The sequence below is a fragment of the Onychostruthus taczanowskii genome, unplaced genomic scaffold (assembly GCF_017590055.1).
Source record: "Onychostruthus taczanowskii isolate IOZ18803 unplaced genomic scaffold, ASM1759005v1 scaffold73, whole genome shotgun sequence".
NCBI classification, from domain to species: domain Eukaryota; kingdom Metazoa; phylum Chordata; class Aves; order Passeriformes; family Passeridae; genus Onychostruthus; species Onychostruthus taczanowskii.
In genome coordinates this window covers 1,876,453-1,895,710 of record NW_024505118.1, presented here as the reverse complement: position 1 = coordinate 1,895,710, position 19,258 = coordinate 1,876,453, and positions in this window count along the sequence as shown.

Below are 19,258 nucleotides of genomic sequence, written 5' to 3'. Positions count from 1 at the left end.
AGAAGATGCTGAAGATTTTTATTGTTTTGATCAAGAGTAACAAGAGGGAACATTTTTATGCTGTCATAGCTGGCTAAACTCACAGCCCCTAAGGCAATTCTTTTTCACTGTTCAGTTGTATTGTACAGACCACATGCTTGTGAAAAGTGAACTGTCAAAGTAGGTACTGAACAAAAGCACAGTTCCTTGGATAAACTGGCCTTGAACCTTTGTCATAGACAAAATAGGTACATCTGAAGTATTTGAGATATGAAGCCCCTGGTGGAGCACAGGTGGACTACAGCAGAATGACAAATATCTGAGGAACTTAAACAGTTTCAGAAAGAGTCTGTGGCTGTGCTACTGCACTACAGGTATGGATTTACTTAATTGAGACAGATCTTGAGTTTTTAATCCTAAATTATTTGACTAGAGCTCTACCTCCACCCTTATTTGCCCAGAACTCTTACGTCCCTCTCTCAGAAAGAGATAGGTTAAACCAACTTGAAAAAGAAGGTACATGCTGTTTCTGATGTGAGAATTAATGAAATTATTTTGAACACAATATGAGGAAATATTGGTGTTTGTTTTCTCTGATTAAATGTACTGCCTTAGGAATCATAGATGAACATGCAGTCAGAATGCCAGGGGAGTAAATAGTGAGTGTGTGTTTCTAAGCTTGTCTCCAAATGCACTGCTGTGACTTGATTTGCAGTAGGCATTTTGTCCATAGTGCAGCACTGCACTGCAAGCCATGGAGTTTACAGGTGTTAACTTAGTCGTGGTAGGACACCTCCTTGTTTCTCACTTTTGAAAGAAGCACATTGAATGTGATGGGGAGAAAGTTTGTTGCAAAACTGTGTAAAAGCAGGACACAAGAGTTCAAAGAAATTGTCTTCCCCTATTCCTTTTGGGTTTTGCAGGTGTGCTGGGCCCCTGACAGGCCTCAGCTCATCCTCTGCTTGCTTCTTCTGCTCTGAGAACAAAAACCAGCCACGTGTCAGCTCGCAGCCACTCCTGCAGACAGACCTCTGGCTGGATGGCAATTCTGTGTGCATGTGTGCACGGTTTAAACTGAGTTTGGGCAGTAATGGTGGGTCTTGTCAGAAGGGCCTCAGTCCAGTGCTGCTCTTTTATGGAATGCGACCATTTCTTATCTTTACACAGAACTGTCTGTGAGGCACCTTCCCACTCTTGCAAGAGTAAATATCTGCCGAGGGTTGTGATTTGATAAGTGTTTAATGCCCATTTTTCTTCTTATTCTGCAAAAGCTAAGAGATCCTCTGGCTATTTTTACTATTCCAAAAAGTATGTCTTGCTAGGTCAGCTGGATTAAGCTGGCATGCATCTGGACCAGACTGCATTAAAGCAATTTTTCCTCTTCTCATTACCTGAACTCATTCATTCACAGCTTGGTACCGAGAGTGCTGTTCTGAATACATATTACTTGGGTCATCTTCCCCTCAGCCCTCTGAGGTACAGAGTGAAGAGCTTTAGATTTATAATTCAGCAGTAGATTTACTATTCTGCAAAGTCAGAAATAAAATTCAGGGGAGAATAAATGGCTAACTCAAGTACCACACATAAAGACAAAGAAAACAAATAAATCCCTTTATTTGGGGAAGCAATTTTATCTTTTCCCCCTCTCCAGCTCCATGCATCCTGCCTCTTTGCTTTTCACTGTCCATGGAGAAAATATTTTTGTCTCCACAGCCCAATAGGAAGGGTTCCTCAAATTTATTTACACTGAAAAAGGCAATTGTTGCACTGGTTAGCTTTATAGGAACAGCAAGTTCTGCAAGGACCAAAATTATGCAAACTGCGTGTGATGACCACAGCTTCTTTGCTAGTGAACTAACAACATATCCCAGTTAAATCCACAGTATGTCCATTTTGCAAAGGCACAAAATTCAGAGCATTTAATAATAAATAAGGACCTTGCACATGTTGGGAGGTGACTTTTAAACTATAGTAAATTTTGATAACCAATTCAATCAAGGAAACACACGTGTCCTAAGGAAAAATGTATTAGCAAATTAATTCATTGTGATGAAACAAAATTCCTTATGAAAAGACAAATGAAAATGAGAATGATCTTTTTCCTTCTGCATGTGTTTGCTGCCTGTATTTATATTTGGTGTTTTAGAATGCATGCAAATTATGTAAACAAGGTTTCGTGGCAGCAGTGTGCAAAGTGGCTGTTGACCCAGCAGCTCTGAGAGGCTCATCCTCCCAGGCAAAAATGTCTGGTAGGCTTCATAATATGCCTTGGGAACTGAAGAACCTGCTCAACAGCTGGAAGTGATACAAGAGACTCAAAAAACTCAAAAACGTGCTCTTTCGACCCCCACAGGAAACTTCCAGGCTCTCAAATCTGATGACTGTCCCTGGTACAAAGGAGAGCTCACGTGAAAATGTTTGAGAGCTTTGTAGCACTGTGTCTACATCCTCAGCTGGTTCCTGAGATAAATAGAGAGCTAATGAAGATTTTGGAGGGCTAACATAGTATGCTCTCCACAGCTCCTGCCTCCTGGGAGGGAATTGTGTGCTGCACCTGCTGGAGCTGTCTGGAAGCGTTGCTGCACGTGGGCTTTACTACAGCAACACTGCTGATGGCATTGTGTGAATAACTACCTGCAGCATGCATAGCTCTGCTAAACACAACCAAGATGCCACTGGCCATCCATCCTCAGGCTGTCCTGAAGGAATAAAGTGGCACAAGTAGGTAAGGATACTGGTGGAGGCGCTTCTAGTCAGCTCAGTAGACAGCTGAAATATAATAAAAAGATGGTACTTGGTACGTGATTTGTTTTCTGCAATTTCCCTTTGTTCCTTTTGTAGAAATCTCAGAGAAACTTCAGCTGGTTCTATACAGTGAAGAAGAACATGCTTTAGCTAAAAGGTCTTTGCAATTAGTGGTTGTTTTTTCAGGAAGAAAAAAACATCCCCTGATGGGAATTAATAACACTGGCTACTGCAGGAACATATGGTCACTTCTAATGGTTGTATTTGTTATTAATGAAGTGATAAAGAGCTGACTTCACTGATTTACTTTAGAAGAATCATAAAGTCCAACAAGATTTAAGATTGGCTGGTTAGCTCTCTTAGAGACTAATATGTAGTCAATTTTAGGAGAAAATGTGTTTTAATCATAGAGGAGAAGAAATCACTTATATTATAAAGTTACTGGAGATTAATTTTCTGGTCTGTAGATACAGAGTTCCTTGGAGCAAGTAGTTATATTGATGTTCTACAGGTCAAAATTTTTTTTTTTTAATTTTTTTTTTTTTTTTTTTAGATCTGGATATGAAACTACAGCAGGGTACTGTCCCATTAAATACTGTTTCAGTCCATGTTTTTGCACAGGTATCCAGGTGTGTGGAAAATACAGATACAGCAGACTAGATAGAATATTTTTGAAAGCCTTGATTTGAATGTGAAATACTCACGTCTTTTAGTTTGCCCTTGAACTCTCTTCCGTGCAAAATTATTTGTCATTGAATCATTCAAAGACAACAAGCAAGGACAGTTCGTAGTCTGTCTTGAGCTCCAATTTGGAACCTTACTGGAGAGTGGGTTAAACAGAATTATAGTCCTGAGTTGCTACAGTGCTCTAAATCAGAAGGTAGCACCACTTAATAGCTGGAGTGTCTTGAGCTCCAATTTGGAACCTTACTGGAGAGTGGGTTAAACAGAATTATAGTCCTGAGTTGCTACAGTGCTCTAAATCAGAAGGTAGCACCAAAGAGACAACATTTTTTGACATTTGCAGTGGGCTTGGCTAGTAGATGTTTCGGTAGTGACTGAGATCTTTGGAGATCTGGTGTACTAGCTTGTGCGTGGTGGCCACATACCTGCAGACGTGCTTACTGTGTTAATACTTGGAAAAGTCCATAGTATTGCATTGTATCTTTGCATGTTTTACTTGCAATGAGTTATGCCTTGCCTTGTTCCAGTTTTCCCCTGTTGTAAAAGCTCTGCCTCCTCCTTCCTTTTAATGTCAATCTCCCTGCCTCCTCCTTCCTTTTAATGTCAATCTTCCTGCCTCCTCCTTCCTTTTAATGTCAATCTCCCTGCCTCCCTGTTCCCGGAAAACTGCTGCGTCATTCCCTTGATCCCTCCCTAGTGCCCTGTCCATCACTCAGCAACCCATCCTCTTTTTCCAAAAACTTCTACCTGGGGCATCGAGTGATTGGTTCAGAGGCTGGGGTCCCTCCCCAAGCTACAGCCATTGGTAACCCTAAATGTCAATTTTCCCATTCCCCCGCCCTCCTGCAGCCCCATTGGCAGGTGGTCAAACCCCTCCCCTGTTTCTCCCCTCTTTATAACCTCTTGCACAGGCCACATGTGTTTTCCCTGTTGACTGGGGACTGTCTGTTGTTTGTCCCCGTGCATGTCCCTTCAATAAACCCAGACTGAACACTTAACAGGAGTCCACTCCTTCTACCAGCGTTGCTGCAGTGTCTCGTCCGTGAAAGGCAAAAGCCTTAGCTGCTTTCTTGGCCTCCAAACCCCTCCCCTGTTTCTCCCCCCTCTATAACCTCTTGCACAGCCCAGTTGCCTTTTTCATGTTGACTGGGCGCTGTCTGTGGTTTGACCTTGTGCATGTCCCTTCAATAAACCCAGACTGAACACTTAACAGGAGTCCACTCCTTCTACCAGCGTCGCTTCGGTGTCTCGTCCGTGAAAGGTAAAAGCCTTAGCCGCTTTCTTGGCCTCTCTGAGGAATGGGAGAGTGTCCCCCACTGCTCGCTGTGCCAGAGTGAGCCAGGACACCTGAAGTGGTCACTTGGAGGGGCTTAGTGTCACCGTAGTGGCTGGCTGAGATCTGCCTGTTAATGCTACTGAGCTAAAGGAAAGCCGGTGAAGAGGAGCTGTTGGAGTTGGAGGAGCTTCTGCAATGAGCCACTGGGTTGGGGGAGAAAAGTGTCTGAACTTCATGCATGGTGCAGTTTGATCAAAGGAAAACAGCAGATTGACCACAGCTTTACCCAGTGCAGGCTGGGGTAGTGCTGGCGAGCCACTGGGTTGGGGGAGAAAAGTGTCTGAACTTCATGCATGGTGCAGTTTAATCAAAGGAAAACAACAGATTGACCACAGCTTTACCCAGTGCTGGCACTCAGGAATTAAACCCCTGTGCTGTGGGGCAGGTGGAGGTTTTTTGCTCTGGTCCGAGTGATTGCTGAGGCACTAAAGTAGGGTGGGGATTGGTGCCACCCTGGGAGAGGCACAGCGCTCTAAGAGGAGGGTGCCGCTCTGGGAGAGTACAGGCAATGTGTGGAGCCAGCAGCAGCACTGCAGGTGAGGCTGGAGCTGCGCCTCTTGGCTCAGTTCTTCAGGACTCTCTGATGGCCAGCAGGGAAGCTGAGGCTCCAATCCAGCCATCTCTGTTGCGGGCTTCCTTAGCCCTGGTGCTCATGTGCCTCATGGTGGTGGGTATGAAGGTTTGGGCCATCAGCTGGTGCTTTGAGTTTTCTCTCCTGATTTTCACTTCTCCCTGTCAAATGTTCCATTTTTTAAATGCAGGTAGATTTGGGCCAATCCTTTGTCTCTTCTTGGGCAATTTACTCCCTAAGAGAGGAGATAAGCTCCAACTCTTCAGATATCTGAGCAGTGTTTTACTTGGAAGGGGAGAGGTGATGGCACCTGCTGGCTCCTTAGAATCTCCACTTGCCATGGAGATAGATGTTTCCATGACAAGACATTGGCTGTCTTGTTAGCAATCTGCTTCTTTCTGCTGTGTGGCCAGAGCAAAAGAGAAGATAGCAGTTAGTGGTCAATAGTGGTCATGGTCTTTGCAGCATCCTTGATGCCAAGCAGGAAAAGATAAGAGACCTGGCTGTCATTGGTAGCCTAAGATACAGGTGGTTTCTGGGCCTTTTGGAGCTAGCACCAGCCTGGCATGGTGTGGATCTGTCACACCATGATGGTGGACCTCTTTTTTTTTTTTTTCCTGTCCTATCTGACATATTTGCTAGGAGTATGTAGATAGACAGAGTACTTGTCTTTCCCTGAGCTACGTCTCACCACAAGTTTCACTCCCCTTTCCTACAGGGAGCTCTTGTAGGAGGAGCAAGGGAATGCAGCTTGTGGGCCCACAAAGGCGCTTGCACTAGGCGCAGCAGAGTCTAACAGCTCCTTAACACAATGACACTCTGTACATGGAAATACTCACCAGAAGACTGGTCCAGTATAAAACATATTAATCGCAACAAGTCACTGTGAGCTCTCTGATTTAAGCATTACACTCACTTGCTTTGTATACAGCTCTCTTCCCTAGCAGCTCTGGGAAATTTAAGGCAACATATAAAAAGCAGAAGGCAATCAAAGTACCCATTCTTTATTGTGACATGGACAAAAATATCCTCTCTGTTGTTGCCTTACTGACTAGGAATTTGTCAGTAACTTTCAGCTCTCACCCTGGCCATTGCACTTCACTGTGTAGCAAAAAGCATGGGTACTATTTTTTTTGGTAGTGTTCTTGCTGTAAACTGAAGCAGTGAACCAATGGAGTTTCATTGACTAGTGTTGGATTTTCACAGCAAACCCCCTGGGGCATACCAGCTTTGCTCCTGATGGCAGCCTTTTATGCCATTGATTTTAAGTGTAAGAGGGTGGCAATTTGAACAGCATTGACAGAGTTAATTTACCCTCTCGTTGGTCTTGGTCTCTTGCAAGCAAAGGGTAATATCATGAGGGTATGGATGCATATGTGTATGTGATCAATGATATTTGAGCCAGCAGAATCCCAGGAGACTTATAAATAAACAGGTGGGCTCAGGTTGCAGTTAGAAAGATCTAGGCTGATAAAAACACTTGATATGTTACATTTCATTAGGAAAGGTAAAACTTTCCTCTCTGGGCTTGTACAAATCTAGAGGATCTCCTGTGCCTGGGGAGGATTGACCCTTGTGTTACAGTTCAAACTGAAAACTGATGTGAGCACATGTACCTTAGGGAAGGAGTAAAAGATGGGGACAAATCTGCTGTTTTGGAGTACTGGGTGAAAAGTGACAGTGTCAGTGGCTGTAGATAGCACCAGGTGAATTTTTTATGACTTTGTTATAGGATACTCCTTTGTCTATGTCAGGTTTTATGTGCCATATGAACAGCCTGTAGCTTCTTTTGGCTGTGCCGTAGCTGGGCCTGCTCTAGCAGTGCCTTGAGGGTTTTTTGTGCACCTCTGTTTGCTCCAGAAGTTTCTACTGTAATATCCATCCCCCCTCTCTCATCTGCCCCGTGTCAGCGTGCAGCTGAGAAGCCCTGTGAGTTTCCTGCCAGTTAATGTGTGCTGCTCAGAGCCTTGACCTGAGAAGTGGCTTCTCCCCAGGTTTTGGGCAGGTTGTATCTGCATTCCCTGGCAGCAGTACAGAGGGAGCAGACTGAACCACCTGCAGCACACACCTCCCAGTGCTTTCTGAGAGAAAGGCAAGCAAGCAGTGAAGCAGGGAAAAGAGGATAAATGAAGAAAATAGGCACCTCGAGACAAGTATATGATATGATGGGCAAGATTAACTTACCTAAAGGGACTAAAGTAAAGAACAGGAGAAAAACAAGACGTTTTTAATGTGGTGCACAAACCCATTACTCAGCCTAAAATGTTGCTTTTGTAGCATTCTGGGCCCTACACAGTATGCGAGATCTATAAATCTGTCTGATCTATATGGAAAATTTGTGGACAAGCAGAGAATGCAGCATCAAATAGAAGAAAGCAACTGCCAGCAAAGTCAGTGATAAAGAAGTATTCAAACAAACACTGGCTACTGAAAATGACAGCTTTAAAATGCTTGCACAGTGGGCCTCTTCTTGAGGCACCCAGTTATTAAATATAATGTTTCCTTATCAAAGACTTGGAGATGAGCAGCTTTGATAGTATGGATTTCAAGTTATTGTCTGCTTCTTGAGCTTGCTTCTCGTTGTTAGTTACAGAAGACCCTGAGTTGCAGGATAATTAAATGAAAAAACCATTTCAAGGAATTATCTGGATAATTAGTTATGATAAATATGATTTTGCTTTAGAGCACTGAAATAATAAAAACCACTGAATTGAGACAAGAAATCATACAGGATGCCTTTCATGTGAACATATTTATTATCTGTTTTAATTAGCAAACCAAGTCCTAAATGCCTAATGTAAAGTATTTGTCTGTAGTTTCTGTTCATTAAATGACTTAATTTCTAAAAGTCCATTATGCTGCAATTTTTATACACATCTTCCTGTGGCTACATTAGTGTCAGGGTTTTATAAAAGGACAACAAAGTTAATTATGGAGAGATACGAACATTTTGAACTAGGTTGGATTTTTTTTTCTGTTGAGTCCTTAATTTGAAAGTTTTTGTGTATATATAACTTACTTCTAGTGGCTGAAACCCTTAGACCATTAAAGTCTACAAAAGCTAATACACACAACATTAATTCTATGATTGAAACTCACCAAAGCAAGAAAAGTCTGACTCAGATAGAAATGCTTTGCTTTACTTTCTCTCTTATGCCCATCCCTGGATGTGCATCCAGGTGAGAACCCAAGCTCTTCTCTGGCACCAAAATATTTCTCATAATAGGAATTTCTGAAGACTTTCCATGATCAAGAATACCCAAGGAAGCTGATCAATGCTGGTGTTTCTTACTAGAATTTAACAAGTTTTGCATTTTCTCCAGGTCTCAGTTTATAATTTTTAGAGATCAAATGGCACACAACAAATTCTTGCAGTAAAATACCCAAACCCACAGAGTTACATTTGCACCTGGAAATCAGTCCTATGAAACTTGCTGTCTATGTCTGCATTCTGGGTATAGCAAACATGCATTATTTATTACTGTTGTTTTTTTGTGGGGGGGGGGGGGGGGGGGGGATTTTTGGAGGCATTGGAGAAATTACTTAATTTGTAATCAAGATTACATTGGAAGTCAGGATCTCAGGGAAGCTGGCTAATGCAAAAAACCCTCTCTCAGAGTAGTAAGGCAGTTCATTAATTTAACATCCACCTTGCTTGCTTTTATTGTTATCATGATGGTTGGAAAACCTGACCTGGACACAGAAACCAAAGAGCCTTTTCATCCCTTCCATGGTGTTTGGAGCTGGGTCTGTCCTGGTGCTAAGGGAGCTCCAGTTGGTGCAATGAAGGCATCTCCCTTCTGCCTGGTAGGGGCAGAGTAACTGATTGCACCTGATCCCCACCGTTAGAGACATGCTCCAGATTCCTGCCTCAGTCCTGTAAATAAAAGGTTTCAGGTTTCTTTTCCTTGTGTGCTTGCTGTTAATACACTGGAGAATGGTAGTTTGATAGCTTAATTTGCTTTTCTCTTTTTTTATGATCGCATTTAAAGGAAACAACATGCTGTTGACAAGTGCTGTAACATCAAAGCTCCCTTACATCCAGAGTCCTACCACTGGCCTGTCAAGATTGTTGTTTTTTGGGTTTTTTCTATGTGAGCTGCAATAAAGAAACTACACTAAAAAAAATTAGGTCTTTCATCTGCTGTGGATTTAAGGTTAATTATAAGCTGCAAATTCAAACAAGGCTTCTTGATACTTTGGGATATTGCAGTAGTCCAGAAGGAGGTCTCAAACACACCTGAGCTAATTTCAGCAGAAAGCTGCTTTCTGTCTGCTGACTCCTTTCTGAATCCAAGCAGGGCTTGGCTGGATGTGATGCAGAGCTCACCCCTGTCTGGCAGGACCCTGCAGCAGCACATGGGGTGCACTGTGCGAACCTTTACAGGAAGAGTCTCCTCCCCATGGCAGGCAGGCAGGCAGCGGAAAGATCCCTTCCTCCTTAAGTCCTACTTAGGTTGCATTTTGAGAAATTGAGTGATTCATTGACTTTGCATCACTCTTCTGACCTGCAGTAAATTTTACCTCTTAATGCAAGACTTGACTAGGATTCTTGTAATTCCCGAGCCCCTGTAGAGATCTGCTGTGCAATCATGATTTTCACTGCAAATCTGGGGGTTTACTTTAAGTTCTGTCTCAAAGTGAAATTTAATTTCTCAGCATTTATCATCATCATAACCAGGCCTGTCAGTCTTTGGAAAGTGAACCTTGTTCACAGCAACAGGACCTTTCAAGAGCTATATAGTTTTGCAAAGTATATAGTATATAGCACTTTTTTCCTTAGATAGAAAACATATTTTACTGTTTTCCATATATTTGCATGAATACTTTCTGAAATAAATTATTTGGTAAAAAGAGATGGGATTTGGAGTCTGGATGCTTGAGGTCTGGTGTTTATTGATACATTGTCTTCCCTTTAATCAAATTACTTTCCTATCCCTATGTTACCTTTTGTAATGTGGCACAGGACTCAAAGTTATTCTCCCTGGAAAAGTGCTGGGTAGAAAATGTGTCAGGCATTTCTAAATTCTCACAAAAACATATTTTTGTCAAAAAACCCCATCTGACACCTAATAAACTATTAACTTTTAGAAAATGTATTACTTTTTTAGAAGGGTTTCTCAAGTATTTTACTGCAAATTTAATGGAATATTTAATAAAAATTTATCAAAACTATTATTTAAATAAAAATAGTTGATAGAGTTTATTCAAATAATTGACAGTTCTTACTATATTTAATAGATATTTAGCCAGAAACTTTCATAATATTTAATTTCATTTTAAGCAAAGTCTTCCATGAAATAGATTTGATACCTTGAGAGGTTAACTAGAACAGAGGCTAGACAGTGCTAAAGGAATAAAGAAGGTATTTATTAAAAAGGCCTTCAAAGAATACACCTTTGTCAGTACAAGATCCTGGCCGAGGCTACACCCATGTTGGACAACAGGTCACATGTTTTCACACTTTTTTAAGTTTTGGTGCATTTGCATATTAGGGTTAATTGTCCAATTACAGCTTCAGGTTGTGAAGTCCCATCCTCCAGATTGCTCTCCTCAGTTTGCTGTTGTTTATACTTTTTGGGCCTGAAGCTGCAAGGGTGTCCTTGGTTCTCGGGCTGGAAAAGGATTGTTTGTCTAACTAAACTGTGAGGAGAGCTCGCTAACACTTCATAGGAGCTTCAATTATATACTAATGCAGTACAGAATCTGGAAAGTATGAAAGCTAAAACTTAAGGCATCAGTTTGAGAAATGAAAAGGGGGAAAACCCACAACTTAAAGAGTAATACAGAATTATAGAATCATTTCCTAATGGGTTTGTTTTTTAGATTTGTTCAGTTCTAATTGCTGTAAGGTATGTTTGTGTATGCTATGACTTTCTCTGGAAGTACTTGTTAATATAAAGGCCACATAATGCAAGAGAGAATTTTGAAGGTTTTTTTGGTGGTAGCCACGGAATAGGAACGGCAGGATCCTATTACATGTTGTCCTGAAGGACCCATCACAATGGTTGTTTGTGCCCCACACTGCATGACAGAAGAGATGCTTCTGTGATGAGAACAGCTGATTTATACCAATACATTCAGCCTGCTCAGGAAAGACCTCTCTATTTTTATGAGGTACAGGCTTGAAAGGATTTCTTTGTCTCATTGAATTAAATCCTCCTGCAGTCCTAGGCAGTCACCTTACCATGTTCCCTTCCCAAACCAATAAAGCTTCACTGTAAAATACCTGAATTTTGTGCTCCTTAATGCTCCTCCAGAATTCCCCCTTCCTGTGATGGTTAGAAATCATGCTCCAAGCCTAATCTTATTTATGTCCAGCTTCTACCTTTTTGTTCTTGTGCCAATACTGGTCTTTAGCTTAAATAGCTCTTGTCCTTTCCTGGCATTTACCTCTTTGATATGTTTATAGAGAACAATTATATTCCCTCTCAGCCTTCATTTGTTAAACAGTTTCTCTTTTTAGCAAAGGTTTCTATTTCCCTGATCATTCTAGATGGTTCTGTAAACCTGCTCCAGTTTAAATAGCTTAAATTTATCATTTTTGAGAATGTGGATCACCAGAGTGCCCACAGAGCACCACAGGACATTTCAGTAGTTCTCCATGCAGTGTCTTGTGCAATTACCTTGCTCACTATCACTTGTGATAAAATAGCTCACTCATGTTTTCCTTCTCATCAAATTGATGCCCTCCCATCTTCTACCTGAATTTCCCATCCATCCCTTACTACTGCTGTCCTCCTCTGCAGTATTTCACCCCTTTTCTTCAAGCTGCTTTTAATTATCATGTTTTGTGGTATGGTGATGCTCACAAGCTTTGTCTTATCAGCATATTACTTAACTGCCTTCAAATTCTTTTTGCTGAGTCCTCTAAAATAAATATTGCTGAATAAGACTGGCTATGAAATCAGTCTTTGAGAAAATCCTTATTTACCTCCTTTCAGTGCCTTACTAAGTAGCTGCTTCTATGAAGTCCTATTGTCTAGGTAATTTCCCATACAGATTTATATATAATAGATGGTCTTCTCAAGTCCAAATACACTGTAGAAAAAAAGTTAGATTAGGTCAACATATATCAGATGAAACTATTGTGAATTTTATTTTATCATGTCCCCTTATTTCTGTAACTTTGATTATTGATTCTTTGCAAATTGATTTGGATATGTCACTGAAATTTATGACTGGTATTTTTGATGTGTAGGTGGTATTTTTGCTATTGTTATTGCAGTGTATTTCCATATGGTAGTTTTCCTAGAGATTTTTGGATAGATATCATTTGGACACATCAATTACATAGCTACTTTTTGTTCCACCTCATTTTAGCCCCTGTTTTATAGTGATCCTAATTTTCTGCCTTTATTCTACATATTTGAGTATTCTGTACTGTCACCTTTAGTGAAACTATGCTAAAGTGAGTGAAGCTATGCTAAAGTGCTTGTTTGGCTTATGGGTCTGTGAAGATTATGTTTATTGATCCCATCTTCAGTGTATCATGACCTTGCTCTTTTCTTTACTATTTATGTATCAAGGTAAGAAAAGGCTTACTGTGCATTTACTTTTCCTTTGAACACTTTCCACTTGTGTTACAACAGTTCTTCATTTATCCTTTATATAACCCTCCAATAACTGTCATAATGTCATCCATCCATCTCTTTTTGTTGTTGTCCGTTCACTCTTTCTGAGTATATCAGATATTTTAAGTCTCTCCCAATCCAGCTGTTGTGCTTCCTTAGGTTCTGGTCTAAAGTAGTCTAAGTAGACAGAATATAAAGCAAATATTTTGCATGATTCTGAGTGAGTAATTAATAGTTCATATATTTCACAGGCTATCTTCCTGCTTTTATATTCTGGTTTGCACCTTTATGTCATTTGTATTAGCCCCACATTGCTGAACTGCACTTATTTTGTAATTCCCTATAATCCTTATACTTTTTATGCTGAATTGCTACTTAACCAGTTGTTCCCAATCTTGTAGTTGTGCAAACTGATTATTCCTGCCTAAGAGTTTTGCCCCATGTTTGTCCTCCCACTTGTACTGAATCTCATTTTTGCAAGCTATTTAACCAATTTGCCAGTGCAATTTGAATTTCAGTCCTGTTCTCCTTTGTTCTCACAGCTTTAGTCATTGTAAATTTCATAAGCATATGCAGCATCCCATCATCCCCCCATCATTAATGATAGTATTGAATGGTCTTGGACTGGGGACAAAGTTGCAGGACAGCAGTAAGTACATTCTTTCCTTTTTATCGCAGCGTATTGAGTGCTGCTGTCTCAGGATAAAGTGAAGCCATTGTTTTAATGACTTGTCAGTCTTCACCTCTTTCTCATGAGCACCTTCACTATAATTTTTTATGTGGATTTCCATACAACATGCTCTATGAAGTTTTTCCTTTCTCCACACTTAGAATGCACATACCAGGTTTGATTTTACTTATTTGACTTTGAGGGGGTTTTATGCCTTCTTGTTTAGGTCTCTGCAATCTTTGGTTCAATTGACTTCAAAAAGCAGGTCTTAAAGCTCACCTGCTCAAAATAAAAGGACTGTAATTCTGAGCCAGGATTCTCCCATCTTTAGTACAAATTGATTTGAATTATAAACTCCTTTTCTACTATTTGTTGTTTGAAAATGTCCTTATCGTTAACTGTCTACATTGTCTTCTGTTGGCTCAATGATTGATAAATGAAGAATTTTTCTTCTGCCAGCCTAGTGGGTCTAGGTCCTTTTGTGGACAATAGGCCTTGCTTTTTGGCCTGTTCTGGGGATTTTCTTGGTTTGGTTTGCATAAGACTCTGCTGCCACGACACATATTTAGCTAATTGCTGTTTTGTAACACCATCTCTGACATTCCCCAGTGGAAACAGCAACGTCCTTGGCTTGGTATTTGGGTTACTTTTTGCTGTGCCTGGGTGCAAGGGACTCCTGAGGATGCTTAGGTCTGGCTTCAGAATGTGAGTTGGGGACTGGGGAATAAAGCAGGGGTTGAGACCCTGTTTACAGTCATGTGTTTGCTCTTGAAGCCCAAATAGATCTAAAAGCAATGACATTATTTTGGCATTTAGCAGTCACTTTGGACTCAAATGTAACTGCTGGAGGTTGTTGCCCTGGCTGGGCTTAGGAAGAGATGCAAATCTCAAGCAAGACTATCTATCAGGTCTTTGCTCATCAAATTGGGCTATAATTTATATTAGAAATATTGCATCTTTTCCAAATCTGAACGTTTCTCTCTCCTCTCCCATTAAGTGTCATCACTGTATGGAACAGGTAATGATGATCAGCATTCTTGATGACACTCTTTGTGCAGCTTTGCAGATATCATGAGAAGGCAGTAAAATTTGCCTATTGAAAACAATCCTGAGTGTGAAATAGAACTTTGTTACAAGACAGGCACTTATCCATTGAGTTAATTTCACTTCTTCTATTTTTTTTTTTTTTTTTTTTTTTTAATCAGATATTAGCATTCCCAGCTATCTGAAGATCTGAAGTCGCCTTTTACTGAGGAATTGATGTCTGCCACTTTGATTTTTGCTTGGACTCCTACCGAATGAAAACTTGCTGGGTTGTGCTAACATCAATTGGATAACTTTGGAAAATGAAAGCTCAGCTTTTGTCTTTTGTGTGCATAAGATCTGATCCCTTGCTTTCTTTTTTCAGCTCTTTGAGCACTAAAGATTTACATGTACCCTCTATGTATCTGAAAACTAGCCAGAGATCCTGCTAGATTTTCATGTAGGCTTTGTGCTACTTGCAAGATTTTTTTGGAAGCAATCAGAGATACTGAATTTCTTCATTACATTTTGATACATAATTCTTTCAGTATCCCCAGAAATATTTCTCTGCTTTTGGAGATATGAGGCCATTATCATTCCATTAACAAATTTCTAAATATGAATGGTTCCAAAGTTTTTAGAACAAAGCATTCACAGCTGTGACCCTTAGACTGGTGAGCCACAGTGTAGCCAAAACACTGAAATGTTATACAAAAAATGATATATTTTATTTTCTTTTATGTGTCACTAGCAAATTTGATAACATTTTTTGTACTAAAATATTGCTTCTTTAGTAGGTCAAATTGTGGGCAAATTATGGACTACCAAGGTTTAGGAGCAGGGGAAGGCTTATATAAAGCAAAACCAAGATGAAATAGACCTTGATCCAGGCTGTTTTCTGGAATGCTGTTTGGTGCTTGTGAATTCTGACTCTCCTTCTGGCTGTAATGTGATGCTCCTCTGTAGTGTGACAGCTTCAGCTTTCTGCCTGAGTGATCTCATCACAAACACGCACTAAGAGTCAAAAATGAAAAAATGAAAACTCTCGTATTGCTTATCTGCCCATCTTCTTGGTGAGGAGAAACTCATAATGTCTGTGCAGAACTTCAGACATAAAAATACTCTATAAATGCTTAGTGTCATTTTGATGAAGAGAGAGAAGGCTGAGAATGGGATATGATTGCTATCTATAAATGCATTATGGAAGTAAACTCTATAAAGGAAAGAAGAGATTTAAGGTAGAGAACAATGCTGGCACAAGAAGAAACAGATGTAAGAGGGCCATGAATAAATTCAAGCTGGAAATAGGAAGGTTTCTATTAGAGGGATGCAGTAGCCTTCAAGACAGAGTCACAAGTCAAAATCTTTCCTGCTTTTAAGATGGAGTTTCAGGTCTTGGAGTCATATGCTGTGGTTGCTTGTGCACAGGGAAACTGAAATTTTGGGAAATCCTTTCCATTGCTCACTGGGCTGACCAGAGAAATCTTTGGCTACAAGCAGGTGTCCTTCAAAAGGTCTCAGCCCTCACAGTATGGTCACAGCCTGAACTTTTTATTCCTCTGAAGGAAAGCAGAGACATAGTGTGAACTGGTTTTGTTCCCCCAAAGAAAACATCTTCAGTCTTTCTTTAACTGATTTGTACCTTATATCTAAGGTATCTTACATCATTTATCCATAAATAACCTTCAAGAGCAAAGTATAACTTCCTGGAAGTGAGGTACAGAAGCTTTAGTGAAGTTTAATTTGCACACCAGTACAGTTTTTTTTTGGGGGGGGTTGTTGTTTTGATTTGTTGTTTTTTTTTGGGTTGTTTTGTTTTGGTTTTTTTTTTTTCCTGCTAGAGCATTCATTCCTGTGATCCTAGAATTTGCTTTTGCTGTCAGGGAAGTAGGAAAGGAGGGATGCACAAAGGGTGGACAGTTAAACTTAATATATTAAGTGCAAGTAGTCATCTGCCTCAAAGTGCAAAAAGTGAGGATGTTATTTGCTATTGAATCAGCTCAGACAACCTGGACTTTTGCATGAGAACTTAGGCTTCTCAAGACCTACAGGAAAAATATAATACAGTGAACAAAAGGAGCCACATAGCAGTCAGAAGGATATTCCAGTTGGTTAACTTGAGTTATCTAGTGCAGGTAGCAGTGTGGAGGGGTTTTTCTTTCATGAATGGAAAGAAACGCTACTTCAGAGGCAGTTGATAGCAAGGACACAATTCAGACTTTCATTGCTATAAAAATAGCCCTGTGGGACTACCTAGCCAGGCTGGGAATATAATAGGGAAGAGACAAAAAGCCTAAAAGTTTACCATTTGGAAATCTACTACTTTGAGAGACTCCAAGTGAAAATAGTTTCAGTGTGTGGAATTCTTTGTTGTTTAGCCTTAGGAATGGTCTTGAACTTTAAAGTTTGGAGTCATCTGCTGCAGCCTTCACAGGTAAGCACCATTCTGGACTGTTAGATTAGGGTTATGTGATGTGTAGTATGTCTGCACTATGAAACCAGAATTGTTATTGGTAGAAACATAAGTTTACTGATAATTGTACTTACTCCGTGCTATTAATTAGAGGCTAAACAATGATATTGCTGTTGCCATGGACAACTGAGTCTATAACCTTGGGTTTTTTGGATATTAGCATTAGGAAACAAAAATCTGTTCCCCGTTTGCCATGGTGTAGAAAAGGAAGAAAGACTCAGGCTTGCAGCTGAAAAATCCTGTCATTTGAAAAGAGCTATGCATTCAAATCGGCCTCTAAATTTATATTAATTAACAAAGAAGGCCCTGGTGGATAATTTCCCTCCAAGTGGCAGACAGGCTGTCTTCTTGCATTAGAGAGAGAGACCAAAATTACATTGTACTGATCCATGGTGACTGTAGGCTAGTGCTCAGAGCTTGGTTTTGTTGTGAAATTAATTCCAGGATTCCAGCTCCGGTTGATGAATTTAAGCTGTTCTTGTGAGACTTGTGCCATAACCCAAAGGAAATACTTCTGACAGTGATCTTAATTTTTTGCCTATGGAAACTGCAGGGTGTATTTGTTTCTTGGGTGATAAACCCTGTGTGATAAACCCTGTGTTGGGTTTGTGTTGCTAATATGGTGCAAAACAGCTGCAGTGCTCTGTGCATTGGGGCTAACTAACTCTTCTTGATGGGAATGGGGCTACCTGGGGAAAACCTGGGCGCTCACACATTGTTTAAAAGCAGATAGCAGATGCCTGTTATCTACAGCTTGCCTTCCTGTGTTCCAACTTTTCCCTACAGAGAGCATCTGCTAAAGTTATTTTGAAGTAAAATGCATGGGTTAGGAAAGAGTAGATTTTCTTGGTAATAAAGGAGGAACTTCATGGTGTGAGGTCAGAAAATCACTGAATGTTGTAATACAGTATGAGCCTGATCTCTGTGAAACCACAAACCATCCCCCACAAAATTGTTTAATGCTGCAAAAGAAATGGTGCTCTATCATTTCTTCTATTCCAAGCTGATACTGGAAGTGCAACCATTTTCCTTTATGGCCCTTCTATTTTATGTATTTCTTTGTAAAATTTTAAATCACAGTTGATTTAGTGCTGCCTGCATCAATAACAGTGATGGCATCTGTGGAACAATATTTTCCAAATCTCTTAAATCTCCCTAAAGTGCATTTGCTGAAACACTTTTCTATATTTATATAACTGGTTGGGTCATTAAAGAATTGAGAGATGATTACAAAAGAAGTGGGAAAAAAACTCATCCTTTCTGCATCTACAATTACAGTGATGCTTTGACTGGGAAGCAGTTGGGCACTGCCTCAACTGGGCAATCTCTCCTCAGTGTATTATAAACACTATTTGGCTAATATAGTGCTCTTACTGGTTTTATGTACCTGAATAATGCAGACCATCAGTGGGCTGAAAAAGACCCCAATAAACTGAATAAAAATAATGAAATGTGTCTATATTAGGATACAGAACCCCACAGAGGCTAGATCTCACCTCCCCACTTGTTTTCATACTGTATCAAATACAAATTAAACTGTGATGTATTTCTAGATGTGGAATCCTCTGGATAATAAAGATTATTAGCATTGGAGGATATGTCTACATAAAAAATGGCAGTGTGGGAAGCACACTTCGCTGGTGTTGATTAAACTGGAGCACACACACCCCAGTCCCTGGCAGGATTGCAGCAGTCCCACTGGAGCCCGTGCTGCCACGGTGTCTCACTTCCTGCGAATTACACGGGATTAAATCTACCATGGGACACATTCCTAGCTGGCGCATCAAGCCTGCTTTTGTCAACTGCATAGAGATGCTGTGAATGTAAAACAGGAGGAGACCTCTTACCAGAGTCAAATACATGTCCATCCCCACTGCTGCACTCAGAGACCTTCCTTCCTTGCGGGTTCAGGGGTTTCTGGGCCAAGGTGGGTGACAGCAACAGGTCACAAACATCTGCAAGGCCACTACTGCCCCTCCTTTGCACTGCTTTTGGAAGGGGTGATGACTGCAAAGAAAAAGCCAAGATTCGCAGGTTAAATATTTTTTTGGCTAAAAAACCCACGAACTTCCGGAGAAGAAGGCTCTCCTTGGCAGGAATTAGTCCTCTAGCTGCTCTGTTTAAGTGGCAAAGTTGGATTACTGTTTCTGTTAAAGGGAGCATGCACGACTGGGAAGGAGACTTCAGAGTTAATTGAGTGCCA